The sequence below is a fragment of the Ambystoma mexicanum genome, chromosome 11, assembly GCF_040938575.1.
Source record: "Ambystoma mexicanum isolate Mex_15411 chromosome 11, UKY_AmexF1_1, whole genome shotgun sequence".
In the NCBI taxonomy this organism is placed as follows: Eukaryota; Metazoa; Chordata; class Amphibia; order Caudata; family Ambystomatidae; genus Ambystoma; species Ambystoma mexicanum.
The window spans coordinates 412,800,459-412,823,404 of NC_090934.1; the positions used below are offsets into that span (position 1 = coordinate 412,800,459).

At 47.2% G+C, this 22,946-nt stretch overlaps 1 protein-coding gene across 9 annotated transcripts in view; it reads right to left on the reverse strand.

Moving 5' to 3' along the window:
* Nucleotides 1-22,946, reverse strand: part of ATG13 (autophagy related 13) — a 1,946,514-nt gene that overhangs the window by 1,902,098 nt on the left and 21,470 nt on the right. For 2 of the 9 annotated variants that reach the window (XM_069623217.1, XM_069623213.1), the window contains exon 1: nucleotides 19,363-19,456. The exons of the other annotated variants lie outside the window; for them this stretch is intronic. The gene's annotated coding sequence lies outside the window, so the exon portion shown is untranslated. Of the gene's footprint in view, nucleotides 1-19,362; nucleotides 19,457-22,946 lie in introns of those variants that run through there. 9 annotated transcript variants of the gene reach the window in all.

A 22,946-nucleotide genomic window follows, 5' to 3' on the forward strand; every position in this document is an offset into this window, starting at 1 on the left:
GAAGACAATCAATCTGCAGAACACTCACTAGAACTGGTGGCAACACAAGCACCGGAATCTACATCAACGGCACTCAGTTTTGTGCTTAATTCACTGGTAAATGACCGAGTTACTAAAGAGTGAGATTCACACACAGTCTGGCATTTTATTGGAACTGACCACGGAGGGTGAGGTCTGCGAATCATCTCTGGTGGGTGTTAGCGGTGTAATCAATACATCAATCAGTGAGTCATTGAAGAGTCTGAACGTTGTAAACTTGGAACAGACAACAATAATGAAAGAGAACTTTAGTAAGTTAGATGTCCGATTGGATCAATTGGAGACAGAAATAAAGAATATAAAACAATTTGCCATTAGCAAGACTCTGGAAGTGAAGTATAGTAATCCCCATACAGATTGTGAGGCCTCAACTGAATTGTTGGATGATACCCCGCTATCAAAGTCGACAATGCAGGAATTTATAAAAGACTGGCGCAAACCACAGACATTATGGGAGAACAAGAAAATCCTGAGGAGGGATTGGCGATGTTATGTTAACATTATTAAATCTTCAAAAGAACCAGACCCACCCACTCCAACCATTCTAGTCCATGATGATTCATCAGTAACGCAATTGCCAGGAGTGGACCAGAAAGAGGCCAAGAAGAAAGGAAAGAAAAAGAAAAGGGGGAAAAGAAATGGCATATGTGGTTACTGAATTTGAAAAACAGCCAAGCGAATTAAAAATCAAAAATACGAAAAAAAGAAAAAAAACAGAAGCACTACTTTAAAGCTTTTAATAAATTCAAGAAAGAGACATCAAAAACAAAGAATAGCAAAATATAAAACACTCAGCCAAGTAGAAATGTATATGGAAGATTTGAAACTAGAAGGATTGAACAGGGGAGGAAAAACTAGAGAGAATACATTTTGGAACCGATACGAAATCTCCAACCAAAACCAGCATTGGGCTAAATATAAAGAACAATGCTCCCCCATGTCAATAAGCCCCTACGAACGTCACCAATCTTTTGTAGACAGAAAAGAACAGTGAATAATTTAATTAAAGAAACAAAAAAGGCACTGGGAAGAGAATTTGCAACTAATATTGATGGCATTGCTCCATCATCGGCAAGCATCATAAACCTAATGAGAAGAATCACTCGATGGCATCAAGGAACAGCTAAACGTGAGCCAAACTGCAAGAGCTACACCGATGAGATGTGGGAGCCCTGAGGGAGTAAAATCTAAAAAATGACCAATGGATGAGAAAAGCCCAAACATTAGGGAGTCAGAAAGATCCACGCGTAAGCCCTTTGTAATACCAACGGTCTGGTCGAGACAGCTGGACCCTAATGAAGATCGCACAGCATTAAACTGTGGAACAATTCTCTCCCTAGTTAAGAATGTCCCTGACCTGTACTTATTTTCCTCATATGACATCGACCAGATACGTTTCCCCTATGATGACAACTCGCATAGTGGAAATTGTGTTAAAAACTAAAATCGGGATTGGCCACCAGGGGGCGCGCGGATGTGGTCTGACTTCGCTAGAGCTTCGCTACTTTGGGTCCCTAGGAGGGATTGAGCCCCCACTTTGACGACCCCCCAAGATTCTACATCGGTGTGCCGCCAGCTGAGGACCCGCCCCCCTCCGGTCGGTTGAAAACCCGATCGAAAACGACCCCTGCAAACCCGAGATATACATCCTTCAAAAAGACATCACACATAACGGCTCCGTGGCCCACTCGCAGGGAATTGCGCAACGGTCGGAGGCGGACCCTGGGCCTGACGAACAAAGAAAGCCTGAAAGACCCTGAACCCCGGCCACGGAATTCACCCCCCCCGACGACGTTCCTCGCTGCAAAGGGGACGGTACAGCCTCGGTCGAGTCGGCGGAGCTTCCAAAGAGCAGGATCGGACTAGGCCCTGAGACAGCGCTGAGCGGGGAGACGGTAGGCCCATCCCATCTACCCCGTGAACAACGGGTGGTGTGCCATCACCACGCAGCGGCGGTTCGGACCTCTCTTGCCCTGAATGTTTACCCCAGCATCTTGCACAAGAGGAAAACACCCCCAAAGCGTCGCCGGACCTGGACACTGCTTAAAGGGCACCCCGGGTAACCCATACGCTTTACTGAGCCACCCGTACCCTGGGCATACCCCTCCCAACACCTAACTTCCCGAGAAGTCCGACGTCGGAGTGCAGAGGGTAGGGCCACCGACCCAGAGGCGTGTGCCTCCTCTGCCCCCGACCCCATCTCCCCGTCGAACAGCACTGGTGACACCACGGAACTTTGGGAGAACCAATGGACATAAGGGAGAAACTAGCTACATTCTCCTACGTCTCGACTCCTGCCGAAAACTGTGCCCATACCATGGCAAGCCAAAATACCTTGGGGAGTGAATCAGCAGCTACCAAAGGGGACATTGCCGCCTTGCTGGGCGACATAAAGAAGATGGGCGCCAGCATTGGCTCCAAAATTGACAAGATTACCCTACGTCTAGATAATATGGAGGAGGGGCTCGAAGGGGTCGAGAACAATCAAGCGTCCATAGACACTCTTGAAGCACAACTCGACCAGCGGATGACCGAACTGGAGCAACAAGAGGAGAGCTTCAAACTCAAGCTTGATGACTTGGAAAACCGGGAGAGGCGGAACAATCTGAGGGTTTTCGGAATCCCGGAACGAGAAGGAGAGCGATCTGAAGAACACCCTGCATGACATCATCAAACTCTTAGTCGCCGATGATGCGGTTGATGAACCTAAGACAGAGAGGATACACAGAGCCGGAGGGCCCCCAGGCGGACCAAGATCTGTCCTTGCTCGATTTCACTGCTTTCAGGACAAAACACGGATCCTCGAGAAAGCAAGAGGCAGCGACTCAATTACCCTCCAAGGATCCCGAATCTCGATATACCAGGACCTATCATTCATGACCCTGGCACTCCGACGCATGTGCGGGCCCATCACCAAACATCTGAAAGAAAAGAACATAAGATACAGGTGAGGGTACCCCTTCTCTCTGTCCTTTGAATACAACGGAAACAAAATCAAGCTAAGCTCAGAGGGGGAGATCAAGGCGTACATCTCAGACCTCCTTGGACCAAGCGCAGAGGAACACGATCGGGGAGACCCACGTCAAGAAGAGGATGGCGTATACAGGGCCCCAGAAGGAAACGTGTCAAGGGATCGAGGACATTTCGGAGGGGTAATTCCCCCCCAGGGGGAGAGAACTGATTAACTACAACACTGGTAAGATGACATATGTTCTAATACATATGTCCATGGCCTGAACTGTGTAAGGATGTCTAGGCTCAAAAGAGATTCGAAAAATGTAAAAGGAGGAGGGAGGTGGATGGGGGCTCAATCAAGATTATGATGTTATAATAATCTTGGGGACCTGAAGGGACGATCCCTAAAGGTGGTTCGATGCAGGACCAGTGTCTTTATCTGGGTCCGCACGGACGCCGTCAATGTGGGAAGGGTGGAGGGTGGGGGGCTGCTCAGACAAGAAATGTACAGAGGATGAAGCATTATCGGCAACACAAAGGATCACTCAAGACGACGGGAGTCCTTCTGACCAATATATCTACTTGACAGGGGTCTCGAATCCACAACCGAAATACTCCGATAATGGCACCAATTGAAGAGCAGAAGGGTAGGGAGTCCCTAAGGATAGGAACACTTAACGTGAAAGGCCTCAACTCGCCGACCAAGAGAACACTAGTGGCAAGGGAATTCCGTAGATCTCAAATAGACATTCTCCTTCTACAAGAGACAAAGTTTGCCAAGGGGATGGAGAGAGGAATACTTGGAAAAAGAGGGGGAAAGGAATTCTGGGGCTCGGGCCCACTCAGGAAGGAAGGAGTCGGAATCCTGATCAAGAAAGGAATCAATTTCGAAGTAGATAAGACCTGGTCCGATGTAAGCGGGCGTGCCCTCCTGATATCTGGGACAATGGCAAAGGTTAAAGTAACAGTCACAGTAATATACTCTCCCAATGCAGGACAAGCCAAGTTCCTAGAAAAGACAATACCCAAAATAATGTTGGAAGCATCCGGCCAAGTTGTTCTTGGAGGAGACTTTAATCAATGGGCAGACCCGACCAAAAACTGGGAACCAGGCAACCCCGAGATAAGAAGCCAAACGAGAAGTGAACACACTGGGCTTTCCGACATAATGGAGATATATGACCTGCAAGATGTGTGGAGAATTAAACATCCTAATGAAAGAGGCTACACATTTTACTCCAATCCGCACAAAACATTCACCAGGATTGATTACCTGTACCTCACCAAGGACCTCCTTGGCACCACAACACCATCAGAAATAATTTCGATAACATGGTCAGACCATGACATGGTCCTGTCAGATATAAGATGGGCAGACTTACCTGTTTCAGGAGGGAAGTGGCGCTGTAATGAAAGCCTGTTGAAAGATGCAGTATTTAAAATTGAAATGGCAACTGAAATTGAGGAATACTTCAAACTAAACAACAATGGAGAAGTCTCCAAGCAGACAATATGGGAGGCGGGTAAAGCCACCTGGAGAGGCATCCTGATACGAGAAGGATCTACCAAAAAAAGAGAGAAAGATCATTGAGCACAGACTTAGGTCCGAAATATGCCAACTGGAAAGCGAGAAGAGGAAACACCTGGGCACGGACCGCGACAACATCAACATAGCACAACGTAAAAGGGAAGAACTAAGACTATTGGAGCACAAACAAATTGTGCGCAAACTCCGAATCCTCAAACAGAAATTCTATGAGAAGGGGGACAAGGCCGACGCACTATTGGCAGCCAGACTCAGAGAACAAAGGGCGGAGCGGAAAGTGAAAGAGATAATTGAAGAAAACCCTACGACCCCCCCAACCCTCCACACTATCCCATAGAGTTTTGCCAACTTTTACGAGGCGTTGTACACCTCGGAAGTGACTCCAGGACAATCAGATACAGGTCACCATCTCTCCCAGATAGATATGCCCAAAATCTCGTACCCCGAAACTGAGCTCTTAGAATCTCCGATATCCGAACCAGAGGTCCAAGAGGCAATTAAAAGACTAACTGTAGGTAAATCCCCCCGGAGAGGACGGTTATACCGCTGTGTTTTATAAAACCTTCAGCGACCAACTAACACCATTCCTGACAGAGCTCTTTAACGAGATATTAGAAACAGGGACGGCCCCCGACTCCTTTACGAAGGAGCTCATAACAGTGATCCCAAAGGAGGGAAGGAACCCCAAACTTTGTGGTTCATACCGTCCAATTTCATTGCTCAATTTGGATGCAAAAATTTACACCAAGGTACTAACCGCCCTATTAGAAGTACTGATCCCTCACCTCATACACAAATGACCAAGTCAGATTTATATTGGGTAGGCAAGGGGCCGACACCATGCGCAAAACTCTACATCTCATCCACTCATCACCAGAACTACCAGGTGACCCTGCCCTACCGTCAATAGACGCAGAAAAAGCCTTTGATAGAGTGCAGTGGGAATTCTTGAGGGCAGTCCTTCGCAAGGTGGGGATAGGGCCGAGATTTAGAAAAGGAATACAAGCAGTATACACATCCCCAACAGTATCTACCTCTGTTAATAGGGAATATTCAAGATGGTTTGATATGGGACGTGGTACTAGACAGGGGTGCCCCCTCTCTGCAATACTTTTTGTGCTCTCCCTAGAACCCCTGGCACAAAAGATACGATCCGACTCCAGAATAGAAGGCGTGCGATTGGGAACAAAAGAATATAAAATAGCACTCTATGCTGATGACATGCTTCTACACATTACCAACCCCTCTGTATCTGTCCCTCAGGCTCTCCAACTATTAGAAGAATATGGCAAACTCTCTGGGTTTAAGGTGAACAAGACTAAATCAATATTGTTCCCTTTGCAAGGAACGAAAGAGGAAAAGGAAACCAAGTTCTTGCCCTTAGGCCTCAAACTCGAACACTTTTAAATACTAGGCATCCAGATCACCAAAAACATAACGGACCTATACGAAGCTAACTTCCCTCCCGTCCTCCAGAGCTTCTCGGCCGATCTGAACAGGTGGGACAAACTCACGATTTCGTGGTTAGGGTGGATTAACGCCATTAAAATGGTATGCCTCGCCCGATTCCTGTACCCTTTACAGATGTTACCTATCGAGATACCAAATGCGTTTTTTGAGAGGGCAAAAAACGTATGCTTAGGTTCCTCTGGCAGGGAAATAGGCGAGGATTGCATTCGACACTTTGACGCTTTCCAAAGATAAAGGAGGAGTAGGTCTCCCCGACCTGCGAGCATATTACAAAGCCTCACAACTACGTATCCTTATCCCATACCTACGTGATCACAACCACCTCCACATGGACAATCATTACTTCTCGCCGGCCACTGTGTCAGAATGGCTATGGACCCCTCACAAAAGAATACAACGGAAAATTAAGGGCCACCCAATACTGAGTACCATCTGGAACATCTGGCAACCAAGCAAAGCAATGAACAAGATCACCACCTGGCCGTCCCCACTTAGCCATTTATGGTCCCCTGGCATAAACGATCACATACCCGAGATAGGAAGATTCCAATCCTGGTACAAGGCGGGACTCGAAAGGGTAGGGCAACTCCAGAAGAAGGACAAATTCATAACTCTTCCAGACCTAACTAAAGCCCTAGGGATAGGCCCATTATCCACCTTCCAATACATCCAGATAAAAGGAGTCCTCACAAAATCTGCATGGAAGGAAAAGCTGCAGAGAGAACTCACCCCATTCGAACAACTCTTGGATTCTAAGTCTGAAATGAAGGGTTTGATATCGGCTATGTACAAAGAACTTATCGAAGCAGGCACCGGGTCCACGGAACATCTCAGAAGCAGATGGGGGAGAGACTTAGGAGAGGAGATAGACCCAGAACAATGGAAAATGATGTGCAAAAATGCATCCAAGACATCCTTATCCAGCCAATATAAATCACACGCCATCAAACTCCTACTTAGATGGCAACACGACACACTCAAATTGTCCAAGATGTTTCAGACTCTCAGCCCGAGGTGTTGGCGAGAATGTGGAGAAACAGCCGACTATTGGCACATGTGGTGGAGCTGGCCACGCTTTAAGGTATTCTGGGAAGAAGTCCTGGCATGGAACAAAGACATAGACGGCATACAAAGAGACGTTGATCCACGTTTGGTTCTCTTCGGAATGGAAAAAGACGAGGATGAATGGACTAGACTCAAGGGTCTTGCCCCACACCTATTACTAGCAGCCCGTGCACTGCTAGTAACAAAATGGAAATCCAAAAAGGTTCCAAGTAAGAAGGAATGGATCAATTTGTCAACCAACATTTATACAATGGAATTGATCACAGCATCCCTGCATAACAAAGCATCGCAATGCAAGATCTTATGGTCAGAATTTCGAGGCAAACACCTCTCAGAAACGACGGACTCCCAACCCGAAGACACTACAGGATCTTAATTGAACCAAGAATCTCGAAAACTCTCAATACAGGACAGTTATGACCCAAGAATCGAGGAAACCTCACAATAGTGAACCGAACATTACCCGCTATGAACATGTCAACAGGGAAAAGATGCCGCAATGATGTCTGCCCAACCACGGGGAGGGAGGTGGGTGGGCATGGGGGATGTTATACTGATTGTTATTACTAGAGATCGGAAACGAACACAAGGACAATCAATAGTATGATGAGACTTTAGTTTTGTTCTTTTGATGTAACCATATGCTAACAGAGTTGTAACAAGTGAAATGCTCACATTTTTTGTTAATCTTTTGTTTCTCTTTTTATTTTTGTTTCAAAATCAATAAAAGCAACTTTAAAAAAAAAATTAAAAAAAAAATCGGGGCACATGCCTTGCTAAGCTCAGCTGTGGACTTGAAAAGCTGGGCATAGAAGTCTCTGACTCTTTGCACCCACAAGAGTGAGGGAGACACAGTAAGAAGAGGACGGAAAGGAACTCCAGTGCCGTCAGAGAAACAAACGGGAGACAGAATGTCAATTAAGATAGCCGGAGTAAGTTGAAGAGAGAGCAAAATGATGTAATGGAAAATGGTAAATCGATGATATGGTAATTGCTCCCAGACATCTTGACAGAAGTCATTCAAAAACAGAAAGAATACGATGACTTGCATTAGTTGAGGAGCAATTGAAATGAATAGGCTGGAACACGAGAGGATCCAGGTCTTTTAGAAATGAGACTACAAGTAGATTTATCTTCCAGAACCACAATCTGGCGCTCCTCTAAGAGACGTGGCTTCATCTAATTTTATTTTATTCTAGATTTGTAATTTTTGAACAACTGACCATGCGTCAGAAAGAGGGTAGACCATCGGGCGGTCTTCTCATAGCATCCTGAAATTCTTTTTTGACTCATTCAGAATGTATCTGCCAGAAAATCCCAGGCGTTCTGGAGTTGGATTAAAGGCTAGCAGAAAGAAATGAATTTAAACCTTAGTCGTAATAAATATGTACTGGAACTGTAAAGCCACATTACACACATTTCTGGATGATCTATCTGGCTTATTAACGGGAGATAAACAGTAGATTTGGGGATACCCCCCCCTTTCCTCCTTGCTTCTGACTTTGCTCCTCCTTTCCCCTATCATCTGTTCTGTCTCAGGATTGTGCACCTGTTTATCCTATGGCTTTCGGGCCCAGGTAACTGCTCACCCTGCCACCCACCCACCCGCACTGCCTCCTGGCAATCCCTTGCACTGGGGTCTGTATCTGTAACCCTACACACCCGCCCCTTTTTCTGCACCTATCAGACACACCCCGTCTGTTGCCTTAACCCTAGCACTTGCCACTTGCTGGCTGCACTACCACTGTTTGATGTTTTTTATTATTTATTTTTTCCTTTGCTCAGCACTTTCCACTTCTCCCCCCTCCCTTGCACTTTCACTTTTTCCCTCTCCCATGCACTTGCGCATTCTCAATGTCACTAGGCTTAGTAAGATCGCTGTGTTCTGTTTCTCCCTTGTTCCCCTCCCTTGCCATGTCACGCTCTGATACACTTGTGTATGTGCGCGATACAAATAAAATATCGATATCAATAATTGGGAAGCTCTGTCCTCCCCAGGGAGCTTTGTGGAGTTCCTGTGGGACCTGTACACACCGAAAGCCAAATTCGATGAGGAGACAAACATGCAAAAGAAAGGCGATAAGAGACCTAAAACAGCATGGCTATACTGACACGGCTTTCAATCATGAGAAAAGTAAAATGCATATAGAAAATGGTCCTGCAATCACAGATTCGAGTGGAGTCTGCAAGATGTACAGATGATGCTAGAAGCATTCAGACCAGGAAATGCAAAACAACTTTGGTCTGTTGTGAACCAACAGGACTCAGTACAGGGCTCACTACAGTCGAATGTGGTTGCAGTGGGCGTCTGGGCAAAATATTTGTGAGGTTTTGGCAGGCTGAGCCAAAATTGCCCAAAGTTACCCACTGGAAACATCATTTTAATAAGGACTCTATTGAAGGACTAATATCTCGACCCTCAGGGTCACGAGGTGCAGGCCCGAATGGGCTGACAAACGTGATCTTAAATGTATAGATATCTGGGTAAAAATGATTTCTGAGTTATTTAAAAACATTGTAAAAACACAAAGATGCCCAAATTCTTGGAGTAGAGCAATAATTGTCCCCATCCATAAAAAGGGCGATAGGACCGACCCCGACCCAGTAAATTATCGACCTATTTGCTGGGATGGTATTAAGAGAATTAGAGGAGTGGGCGGAATCCAACAACATACTATTGAAACAACAAATAGGCTTCCTAAAAGGACTATCAACTATATTAAATGGTGTCCTAATGAGTATAGTTACTGATAAAATGGGAAAGAGAAACTGCAGACCCTTCTATGCAGCTTGCATTGATTTATCCAAAAGCGTTCAACACCATTGATAGGGGAAGGTTGTGGCAAAAATTAAAAAGATGGTGATTACCAGAGAACCTGCTGGCAATAGTTATATACTTAATATGAAAAACACGAGTATACAGGTCAGGCTTGACATGCAGGGAAATCTATACTCAGAGATGCCCAATTATAGGGGTGTGAGGCAGGGATGCACATTAGCTGCCTGCCTCTTCAATTTATACCTCGCAGAATCCCCATCGGCTCCAGCTCCAGCTCTCAACCAGATGGCAAACGAAGATGATATAGAATATACTCCCGTAGGCCTGCAAAAAATGATCCCAGCCTTAGAGAAATATGCAGAGATAAATGCCCTAGTAGCAAACCCAGAAAAAACAATAACAATCTTCTGCATCTCATTAAAAAAGATCCCAAAATGTATTTGGAGGCTGGGGCATCTCCCTTCCTGTGACAAAAGAGATTAACTATCTGGGCTTTCAATTAAGATAATTTCCCTCATTAAAAAGGCTAGAAGAACTGGATAGTAAGATATTTCAACTGACTTGCCAATTGATCATGAATAAAACACTGCAGATTCTCCTTACTACCAAATTTTGGATGGATTGGAGGCTAATTACATTGGTGGTCAGTCAAAATGTCGAAAAAAAAGTCGAATGTAGTATTTTTTTATTTAGATGTATTTTTTGGGTTCGGTAAGTAAAAAAAAGGGGTAAAATAAAAAAGAAAAAAAGGGGGTTGGGGAGAACCTCCCCATTTCGAAAAAAAACTATTGAAAAAGAAATTCGACTTTTTTTTCCGACATTTTTTTCTACATTTTGACTTTCGACATTTTTGTTTTCGACCAAATGACTATAAACCAATTACATTGAATGTAGAGTGAACAGGGTAAGTTTCGAGGGGCTTTAGTGGAAGAAGGTGTCGAGTCTTCCAAGGTGTCTTCCAATGGCCCGGTTACATTAGGAGTTGGGAATACAATCATTACGTGTGTATTTGGACTAGAAGTTGCTTTCACTTTATAGACAGGTGGTGTTATCGGGAAAGAATTCTCTGTACGAGGATATAAGAGAAAATCTGAATCAGGGTAACTGCGATTATCTGACATATTTAAAACTGACATATGTGGAATCTTGTTGAAATGTGAACAATCAGAGACTGTGCTTGTGGTAAACACGGACAAAGTGAAGCGTGCCTTGTTGCAAACAGACTGGATTTTGACATGGGCAAGCTTCATAGAAATAAGATTGTGCAACGCTTTTCACATACGTGAAAAACCCGAGAGGTTATATCCTGCCATATATACAAAGATTCTGAGACCCCAGATGGAGACCAGAACTCCTGAGGTTCCGTCTAAATAGAACTGCGACTAGGGAAATTACGAGGATACAGTATAACATGGAGCCTTGGGATGGTTACTGTGCTCTCTGTGAGGAAGGAATACCTCAAGATATGAAATATTTACTTGTAGCTCCACTACAGCACTCATGCAAAAATATTTTGTGCGTTTTGTACACCAGGAAAAATGGCTCCACACGAAGAGGTGTGAATGAAACTTAACTGCATGGAAGGAAACTTTCCTATTACTGGAACTCTTGGGATTATTAAATGAATTGAAGTTGGTGAAACAGAAAGGAATATGATGTTTGGAGATAAAGTTGTATAAAACAGGGGTGGGGAGGGCGCTAGAGGGTCCAGGCAAGATGGACGTGGGCGGACAGCGCTCCTGCCATCGATGGAGCGGAGCTGCAGATAAAAGCGTCCATATGACATAAAACGCTATGAAAATGGAGGAATATACTGCCCGATGTAAGCTGGATCATAAGGGTGCAACAACCGAGGAAAACAGAGGGGAGGAATCCAAGTTCGGAACTGGCGGCCTACAGCAGTGCCTCCGAGTGCTAGAGAGCAGCCTGCCATAACCGGTGGCCACGAAGTGCGGGCGGAGAGACTCCAACACAGCGCCGGTGGCACCGGATCCCCTAGCCTCAGCACGAAAGGAGGAGAAGCGCCAGAACCCCAGAGTAACGCCAGAGAGCGACGGGCAGGGGCCCCCTCGATTACAAAGGGGAAAAAGCACATTCTGGCATAGGGTAGATGAGCAATTAGGAAACCCATCAAAAGGCACTGGCTCTCGGGTCCCACGGGAGGCGCCAACAACACCCACTGCAAACAGAAGCCACCCACCCCCAGCGGTAGCCCAGGCAGAGCGGACCATGTGGTGACTTGGACACAGCAACCTGAGGCCCCGCATCGAAGAAGGAGACTCGCCGTCGGGTGACCACAGCCCCTACAAGACCGGCACCAACGCCAGGAGTCAGTGCAGCAACGAGAGAAGGCCAGACGCCGCCAGGGACGGCAATTCAAGTAAGTGCAAGTGAAGTGGGGCTGACGGGGGGTTGAGGGGGTGCAAAAATCCCCAAGTACTGCCAGTGGGGAGCCGGAACACCCCGGCAAGCAAACACCCCGCTGGCCCCACGGAGGCAGCCTGCAGCATGCGGACCCCCCCCCCCTCCCAAGAGCAAAGACTACACATGGAGCAGCGTTGCGGGCTGAGGACTTAGAGCACTGAGGTGCACCTGGCTTAGTCAAGTGCCACCCCCAGAAGCACCCAGCGCAACCCATGAACGTAGAGCAGGCCCCATACCCATATACTGACGGCAAACCACAGACCTCATCTCTCACCATGTACAGGCAAGGCACTACAAACACGGAGCTCAAGCGACATCTGTAACCCACAGCAAGCACACCAACACAGCGGCGCAGTCCCTCCCCGTCCCGACAGGTGGCACTGACCCATACCAAATACAAACACCAAGGCAAGAAAGTGCCAGAAGGAGAGACCCACCTCCAACAGCACACTCTCTACCCCGAAAGGCTCAGAGGGCCCTACAATTAATAATAGAGCCGCACCTCCATAGGGCAACACAGAGGCCCCACCGGAACGAACTGAACAACCGCCGGGAAGCACAGCGAGATGTCCCAACACCCAGAAAGGGGCAAAGCCCCTCGGCAAGAGTGAAAACCAACCCCCGAAGATAGAGTTGTGGCGGAGCCTGTGCCGCCCAGAAGTGAGCGCCCTCTGTGGTGCCCCATACAAGGCCAGACGCCCCACAACTGCCGCTGCAGCACGGGCAGGCAGCTCCGCAGGAGGAAGAGCAAGCTGGGCACACAACCACTACAGAGAGCGCTGAGGGGGCCCAGCACCAAGCAAAGCACTGTATCCTTGCAGGACAGCAGGGAGGACCCAAATCCTCGCCTGCCTTGCCCCTATGGAAGCTGGGGCTCACCACCGCTCGACCAGCGACCAGAGGCGGACAGGAGGCCATAGGGCACCAACGACTGACCCATACAACTTGGGGGCATATCCGGGCACCACCGAACCCCACGAACTCACCCGTCCGGAACAGTCGACACACGGAACACAACTACCCTGGAGCTAACAGAACCAACAGCATTGCCCACAGGAGTCTTAGCCACACAACGTCCCCGGGGTGGAAGGGGAGGGGAGAGAACTACACCTGGGCACGTGCCTCAGGTTCTTCCAAGCACAACTGGCAAAGGAGCTGCACACCAAGGCAGACAAGATGCTCCAAGGGCGGCAGAGTGAGGCCGATCGGAAGGGCATGCACCAAGCAGACCAGACCACAGATCTCGAGGACCCACCCCAACCCGCACCACACAACCTGCCAAGCAGGTCCACCGCAACAAAATAGAGATGACGTCCAGGCACAACTCCAGGCCATTCTGGCAGAAATGCATAGAATAGGGCAGCAGACCCAGGAGACTAAAACCACCATGCTGGACATTAAAAGAGACTTGCAAGACGTGCAGACCCGCATGGCCACCGAAGCAGTGAGAATCACAGACAATGAGCAGCAAATTAGCGCCATTGAGGACAACCAGATGACTATGTCGACAGACCTAGATGGGGTCATCCGGGAGATGCAAAAGAAAAAAAATAAATAAAAAAAAGAAAAAAAATGATGATAGGTTATTTATAATACATGCCCAGAGGTTTCTAAGCTCGGACCCGGGGATCGAACCTGTGTTGCTCCGTGTCTTCTTGCTTCCAAGGCAAGCACGTTGCCACCAAGCTATCCTCCCCAGACGATGATCAAGAAAAATCACTCCCGAAGCAATAATCTGCGGGTGGACAGCCTTCCAGACAACACTGAGGGGCCGCATTTGGAAAACTATATCTACAACTTCCTCTGCGACACCTTGAAGATAGAAAATGCGAGAGAGAGATCTATACATCAAAAGAGTGCACCGGGCACCGTTCCCAAAACCACCACCAAATGAACGTCCGAGGATCATAACCATGCTCCTCCTCAACTTTCAACACAAGATGGGCATCTTAAAAGCCTATACTGCGATGGGCCCCAATACGAACAGCAGAGGCAGGCAAAGATCTTTAATGACTATTCTATGGAAGTCTCCAGACGACGCAAGAACTTCAACCCGACCTTCAAAGCACTAAAGGCATCGGGACCACCGACACCATCTAAAATTTCCAGCAAGTTGGTCATACAGCTCGATAAACAATGGCATGCATTTGAGGACCTGGAAGAGGCATGGCGCTTCCTCGGGCAGCGCGACCTGGTCACCTCCGACTTTGAAAAAACATCATCAGATACCCACCGACCGGACTATAACCCACAACCAGCCTTAAGAGGCAATAATTGAGTGGAAAATGAAACAAGGGAGGCAGAAGGCCCAAGGGCTGGGGGTCGACCTGCAGATAACAGCGATCGAAATGCACCAAACTACATTGCACTTTCCATCAGCACGCACTCCCCCATGCGTCAGAACCCAGAAACGCTCAGACACCCTAGATCCATGCACCCCAGTCGCAATGAAATTACCTCCATATGACAAACGAACAGCGAAAGACTGGACCTTGGACAGCGGCTCCTAACCAACCGAGGCAGCCCGGCACCTCGAGGGGAGCATATGGCTGCGAAAGGCATCCCGAGCGGGGTGCGGCAGGAGGGCCTGGGGCCCAGTTCAATAATGGACTCCCCTAGCCCCTCTTTGCGGGCACAGTTGCCAAGTGTTGGGAATTGGTGGTTAAACAGGATAGCCCAACATTTCAGTTATGGTCTCGTTTTAAGGTTTAAGCAGGGCTCAAGTTGAGGCCCATTTGGGAAGTCTGCTCCAAGAGGTAAACATGGTCAATGCTCCACTACTACTAGTAGCCCTTACATAGGTAACCCCCAGAATGCTCACAACAGATACTGCACCAGACCAACCAAAAAAAAACACAAAATGGGCCATATTACATTAGTGACACTTAACATACAACGTCTGGGTCACCCGATCAAGCGGAGAAGAATGCTCAACAGGATGCGAGACCTCCAATGGGATATAATTTCCCTCCAGGAAACTCATCTGGGGTAAGATGAATCCCGAAAACTGCAGCAGGGATGGGTGGGAACCACAATACACTCCCCGCACCACAGAAAGAGGGGTGTCTCCATACTCATTAACAAGCAGGTTCCATTCCAGATCAAAAATATCTGCACAGACAAGGAGAGTAGGTATATACTGGCCCAGGGCATTCTCCAACAGCACCCCATCACTCTGCTCAATGTGTATGCCCCCAATACGAACACTCTGTCATTCTTACTTGCACTTTTGCAGCATGCACCAAATATATGGGCAGTATTACACTAATAAGAGGTGACCTCAATATAGCCCTCAACCATCTCCTCGATCGCCAATGCATAACAGGGGGAACCCCCACTACCTTAAAGAAACGGACAGCCCTCCGAACATTAATGACAGACATCCGCCTAAAAGATATTTGGCAAAGTACACACGGACAGAGCCAAGATTTCACGTTTTACTCGCACCCACACAATAGCTTCTCACGGCTCGACTACTGGATGACCCCAGCCAACACACTCCACCTAGTCGCGGAGTGCACAATCCTCCCATCCACACTCTCTGACCACGCCCCGGTCCTACTGCTTATTAACCTCCCAGACATGGTACGCAGCCACCCCCACCTCCCCATGGAGACTAAACTTGTGAATACTACAGTACCCTGACTTCATAGAGCAACTAGCAGACAACGCTGAAGGATTTTGGGAAAACAATCTGGTGCAAAATTACACAGCTTATGGGTGATGGGACGCTTTTAAGGCCTCCCTACAAGGTGAATGCGCTTCGCGCTGTGGACATAAACGCAAAGCGTGGGGTGATGCAGAGACCCAATTTACGGCAGAACTCAAGAGGGTGGAAAAGTGCCACAAAGGGACAAGGAGTAAGCAGCTAAGGCCAGAGCTGATCAAACTGAGGGGCAAGATCAGACAAATAACTTCTGAAAAAGGCCCAGAAATCACACAACAGCTGGTGCAAGCATACTACAAAGAGAGCGACAAATCGATGCAGCCGAGGGCCCCAGCTCTGAAGCAGAGACAGGCAACGCAAGCCATTGCCTCAGTCAGGGATAAGGCCGGCACCCTCCTGGTCAGCGACAACAGAATCAATGCTTGATTTTCTGAATTTTATCAAGACCTTTACACAGCATCAGATGCATGCACAGCCCCGGACATTGGGACTTTTCTAGACTCCATAGTGATACCAACGATTTCACCAGACCACACGGCAGCACTAGAAGCCCGTATTACGGGAGCAGAAATTACAAGAGCCATAGCAGCACTCACAGCAGGGAAAGCATCTGCCCTGACGGGATCCCCATTGATCTATATAAAAGCATGGGAGAAGAGTTGGTGCCCAGACTAGAGGAGGTATTCAATGAAGCAGTCTCCCTGGGCCGGCTCCCGCAATCAATGCTCGCGGCTTACATAATTGTATTTCACAAGGGCGGGAGGGATCCTGAACTCTGTGGCTCCTACAGGCCTATATCTCTAATAAATGCAGACCCAAGATACTGGCGAAGTGCCTGGCACAACGCATCAAAAACAGCCTCCCATTTATTATACATAAAGACCAGACAGGGTTCATTCACAATCAACACTCGAGCAACAACATCCGACACCTACTGCGTCTGATCGCCGGAGATAGAGACCGAGGATATAATCTTGGCAGTTGTCACAGAAAAAGTGTTCGACAAGGTGCAGCAAGAATTAATATTCTGGGTCTTGCCCAGATATGGCTTTCCCCCCCTCACCTTGTCCGAATGATCAAATTGCTATACACATGCCCACCCGACTCTGAAGTCACAAACGGCATCACATACCATGCTTTTGAACTACAGTCAGGCACACACCAAGGATGCCCACTGTCGCCCTCGCTGAACGCCCTATATATAGAGCCAATAGTGATAAAACTCTGAGCGGACGACGGTTGGGCAGGCATACAACAAGACAGGCAGGAACACTGTATCTCCCTCAATGCAGACGACATGCTGCTCTACATAAGCAATGGTCGCACCGCTCTACCACACATTTGAGCGATATTGCTAGAGATTGGCCCGATGGCAGGCTACCTGATCAACTGGAGCAAATCTGAGGTCATGCCCCTCCGACAAGACATCCCGTGCCAGCCTGGGGGGTGACCTCATTCGCATTTCAATGACAGCATATTAAATAGCTGGGCATAAATGTAAGCGCCTCAGTAGACAACCTCCGGGAAACATCTGTCATGATCTCTGCAGATGTGACACTCTTGGCCTCTTCCTGACAGGGAGAATAAATGCACTGAAAGTGAACTTGTTCCCCAAACTGATCTATATCGCAATCCTGATTCCAGTCAGCCCCACGCCCAAGTCAATGAAAGACCTAGACAAAGCAATCGCCAAATTCATCTGGAAGGGGGGAAGACACGAGTCTGCCTCCCGGTACTGCAGACGGCCAAGCCAAATGGCAGGCTTGCGGCAACATCCCGAAGAGCCTACTACCAAGCGGCGCAGATCTGCTGGATGAAGCGCTGGCTAGAAGCAACTGACTCAAGCTGGAGGGCAATGGAAATAGCCCTACTGAAACCGCCAACTCCAGTCGAAGTCATGGCCATACCCCCGAAAAGACTCCTGGCAAAAGTCAAAAGGCACCCGATTTTAGGGCCCCCGATTGCTCACTGGCACAAACTGAGGGCCACACAGGGGATACCAACCCAGAGCGCACCACTATGGTCCAGCCTACAGGCAATCCTTTCCTACTGGGTGCCACAGAAACTACACCGCAAACAATAGCAGGAATGGGCAGACATAAGGCTGATGGATATTAGCGGAGAGGGGACACTCTTGCAGTTCCAGGCTGCACGCAGGAAGCTGGGACTAGAGCCGGGAGACTGGCTAACTTAAACAATACAAACCACGACACGTGCCCACACAACGCACGAATACCATCTCCGGGCCCCGGCCCCATGTGAGAAAGAGATGGAATTACACCTAGAGTCCTTCCTTCATCTCTGCACCTTTTATCTGATGGCGATCCTCAGAAATTTAGGCAGGAAACATACACTGGCAATGTCCTGGTCCGAAGACCTAGGGGCCCAAAATCGGCATACCAGACATCCTAGACTATTACACCGCTATACTGCCAACTTCAGTGAATCTCAGAAATAGAGAAACCCAATTCAAAATACTGCAACGACTATACCACACCCCTGCCAAGCTCCACAAGATGGAGATCGCCCTTTCCAAAGAATGCTGAAGGGGCTGTGGCGCATTAGGTGCACCAAGTCATATAATGTGGCAGTGCCCTGAGGATATATCCTACTGAAAGGAAGCACATAAACAAGTGACAGACTTTAAGGAGCGGATGTCACCTTCACACCCGAGGTTATGCTACTGGGGGCCGACTCAGATGAATGGCACACAGACACCTTAACCCGCAAACTCATTAGCCTTATCCTATTCAAGGCAAGAAAACTATCATCCACTGGAAAGCTAAAGCCCCACCCTCGGCCAACGAGCGGGCCACACTCCTATCAAACACATGCCTATTAGAAGGAGTGGCATATATGAGACAATTGACAAACAATCCGGCCAGAGCGACCAGATTCCGGTAAATAATCGACCCATACACAGAGCAGTGAGGGGGTAGGAGGGTATACACCTAATCTACAGGAATGCCACACCACGAAACGAGACATAGACCACAGCAGCACACACCAAACCATAGTGAATTAGAGGGGAGGAGGACGATTAAGCTGAGGTTGGGGGATGGGTGGGAATTGGAAGAGGGAAAGACTCTCTCAGAATGCAAATAGGTGAATATTGTCTCGGCTGTACTAAACGAATATGATGAATGCAAAGTTTCTATCACGTCTACTATGTTAAAATCCCAATAAAAAGAGGTTTTTATAAAAAAGTTGTAGAAAACGTTTTTATTTCTTTGCTATGTAAATTAATTGTTGTGAAAAGTCAGTTTGTTGACTAGAACACAAAAATTTCTTTTAAAAAAAAAAACACAATCGTATCTTTCGCTTCGCGTGTCTGCCTTCAGACGTGCTGGCTTGCTCGCAACATTGTTAACATTTGCGTCTTCACAAACCGGGCTCTCCCTTCATTCAAGAACTCACCACCTGTGATAGACTGTAACTGGCTCTTGGCTGCTACCGCTTCAGAGGTCAGGGTCTCTCCCCTTTCCTTCTCAGACCTTCCTGGGCACTCCGGTTTCTCTTGGGGAAAAAAAGAGTAAGCTTTAGGCAAATCAAAGAAAAATGTCCTCCACCTGCTTGGCTTTCCTCTCAACACCTCTTTGACTTCTTGGAAATATGACTCACAAGCCTTGCTTTCTTTTGCTCTTGCTCGCAATATGTCAGCGTCTCAGGCTTCTGTTATCCGCAGCCTGGTGTTCAACAGCCCTTGCTGAGCTTCTCCTTCTCTTACCCGGTCTCGCTCTCTTTGTCCTTATATGCTCTGCATTTTATACTCTGGGTAGCCGTCAATGAGTTTCAGGTGTGTGTGATTGTGACTGAGTGCCTGACCCTGTCTGGTCTCATTAGTGGGACAGAGCCATTGATTATCACTCGTGGTAATATTCCTAGTCTCAGTCTTCCTCTTCCTCGTCTCAGTAATTGGGCTGATAAAGAAAGGAGGGGAACTATGGGAGTTGTAGTATCCCATAAAGGTAGAGGGAATGTGGGGCAAACTACTGTCAGGAAATGGGGAGGTGATACCATGTCTCACCTTCCTGCGTTTCTTCTCAACTCCCCAGGGACACTCTACCAAGGTGATTTTCCCCCCCTTGCTTGTTCACCCCCAGGGTCGGAATCCAATTGCGATGGCCCTTCCCTGTCCACCCGAATACGGGATCCCTGGGGATTGACTAGTAAAAGTCCTGTCGCTTTCACCTCTACAACATTCGTAAAATTCGATCCCTCCTTACCTTTCACGTTAATAAACTTTTAATTACCTCCCTCATCTTCTCCAGACTCTTCTACTTTTCCTTCCTTCTCTTTGGACTCCTCTCCTCTTAACTCTCCCCTCTCAAATCTGCCAACCACTCTGCCATCCGCTCCCTATGCCTTCTCTCACCTCTTGATTCCATCTCCTCTTCTCTCACCTCTCTAATTTGGCTCGCTTTTCGCTCCCAGCTCAAATTCAAGTTCCTCTGTCTGGTCTTCAAATCCCTCTATGGTCTTGCCCCCCCCCCACCTCTCCTCCCTTCTTACTTTCTATACCCCTTCTCGTTCTCTCCGCCCTGCTAATCTTTTCCTACTCTCTCCTACTCCACCATCCTGCGCCCCCTCCCACTTCCGCTCTTTCCAACTCCTTGCTCCCTTCCAGTGGAACCGCCTCCCCCTTCACATCTGCTCTTCTCCCTCCTACCCTTCCTTTCACTCTTCTCTAAAATCTTATCTTTTTCACTCACCTTCCTAACACCCTTCGTTTCCTCTCCTTCTCCCTACCCCTCTTACTCCTGCTCTTCCTTACCCTCTCCATCCTAGCTACCTCCTTCCTCCCTACCCCCTGCTCTCATCTAGTCTTACTTTTTCCTCTCTTCTTCCTCACCTTCTTACTCTCGCTCGTACGGCTACTAACATCTACCAGTCCCTTGCACACCTCTGCCCCTCCCTACTCCCTCCTCCCTCCTCACCTCTGCAATATTGTAAATTGTTCTTTATACTGCTGGAGTTGTGATTCAATTGTCATCCTATGCTTGTTGTATTTTACTTGTTCTCATTTAAAGCACTTTGGATTAAAGGGCTATATAAATTCAATAAAATACAAAATAAAAAACATCCTCAGGGTTTTCACAGCAATAATAATAAAAATTGGCGCACCGAAGAAGATGGACTGCATGCCAGATGTGGTTGGAGCACTTTGTACTTGCGGGCCACATACACATTTTTTTTATGACGCATATGCCGAGAGATGGTCGTAATTACTACACCAATCCCATCTCTCGAGCTTCTTTACAAAACCACTCATGATGCGGAGTCCCTCCATCCAATCTGGAGACCACCCAATCTTCACGTAGATAGCTTCTATGCATTTCCTAGAAGGATTTACAGTGTTTGCCTTCATTATATGTCCCAATGTTCTCAAGACTGGACACAGTAGGTTTTTTAAAGATCTAATATACAGTGCTCCTTGTCTCTTCCAGGCCATTCCAGTCAGGGACATAAGGCCCAGTGTTAGCCGCAATACTTCAATTGGGATAATACTCTTTTCCAAAAGCAGCCTTCAAGGTTGTGGAAAAAGGAGGACGGGTTAGCCATCAGGGCTGCATAACCGTATAACGCAGTCGAACAGAACAACTGCTTATACAGCATGAGTGTGCCCCTCAACAAATAGCCTCATTATTGCTTACTAAAATTGGCAATAAGAGAAGTAAGCAATATGGCCTCGATTTCATTTGCGTTCCTTAATTCTGCGTAGGGTTTGCCAGTATTGACTTCAATCCCTAGATATTTGTAACTAGTTACCTACTCCAATGGGCCCACAGGCAGAATTATTAATGGGCACACATACAAATGCATTACGTTAGTCCCCCCCCCCCATGTTAATATCCAATGCATTTTACGATGCAGATTTCCAGAGTTCAGCAACACTCTTGGTCATACCAAAGTACGTATATGGTCATAGATGACTAAATCATCCACATATGCCATGCTATTTACCGCCTTATGCGCTATTCTTGGAGGGAGATTTGACACCTCTATCAAACGGGACGGAAGGTCAGCGATGTAAAGAGGAAATAGCAAGGGGGGGGCAAGTACACAACCCTGTTTAACCCGACAGTTAGGACAGGGGCATTAACCTCCAATTATACGGGTTGATGCCCCTGTGTTATAAGGTTTGAGACATACCTGGGCAGCCCAATGAAGTTGTTGAATCATACATAAAAAAAATCACTAAAACACCCATTAGATTTACAATTTTTCCCACAATTTATCACATCTTATGGAATCAAACGCTTCCTTAAAAATCGACTAGCACAACATATACAGACTGCTCACCCTGCCTGTAGGCTCTCCTTGTCAGTTTATCCGTTATATATAGATTGTGGACCGTAGATGAACCAATTCGGAAGCCCGTCTGGTATGTGTCAAGAATATTTGCATCGTTTTGCTTGCAATCTCCTTAATACAAATGATGCAAATATTTTACCAGATACACTTAACAACGATAACAATCGATAGTCCTCGGGTGAAGTCCGTAACCCTTTTTTTATAAACTGGTACGAATATCACTTGACGCCAGGATACTGGCATAGCCCCTTCTCTAAATACTTTGAAAAACAATACCATTAGTATCTCTGCTCAGCTTTCTGGGTTGTTTTTCAAGACAATATTGTCTAGTTCATTGGGACCCGGGAACTCATTTCAGGGTCTCATCCTTAATATCTTCTTTGTCACCCGATGTTAAAGGATAGTGCGCTCAAAAATATTATTGTCCTGATCGTTCGGGCATGTGTTTTTCAGCATACAGTGATCGATCGTAAAATACTTTCCTATGCATCTTACCTTAGTTTTCCTCACTTTTACACATGCAAAAACAAGGAGACGGACATGGCTATCTTGTGATAATCTTATCCGTTGCTGCATCGGACTAAGGTCGAGTGCCCCAGCGGCACTATATCATATCCCCCTGAAGCTAACATCACTATTCCAAACAATATGCTCCACCTATTTTCATGATGTTAGTGGGCAGCGTA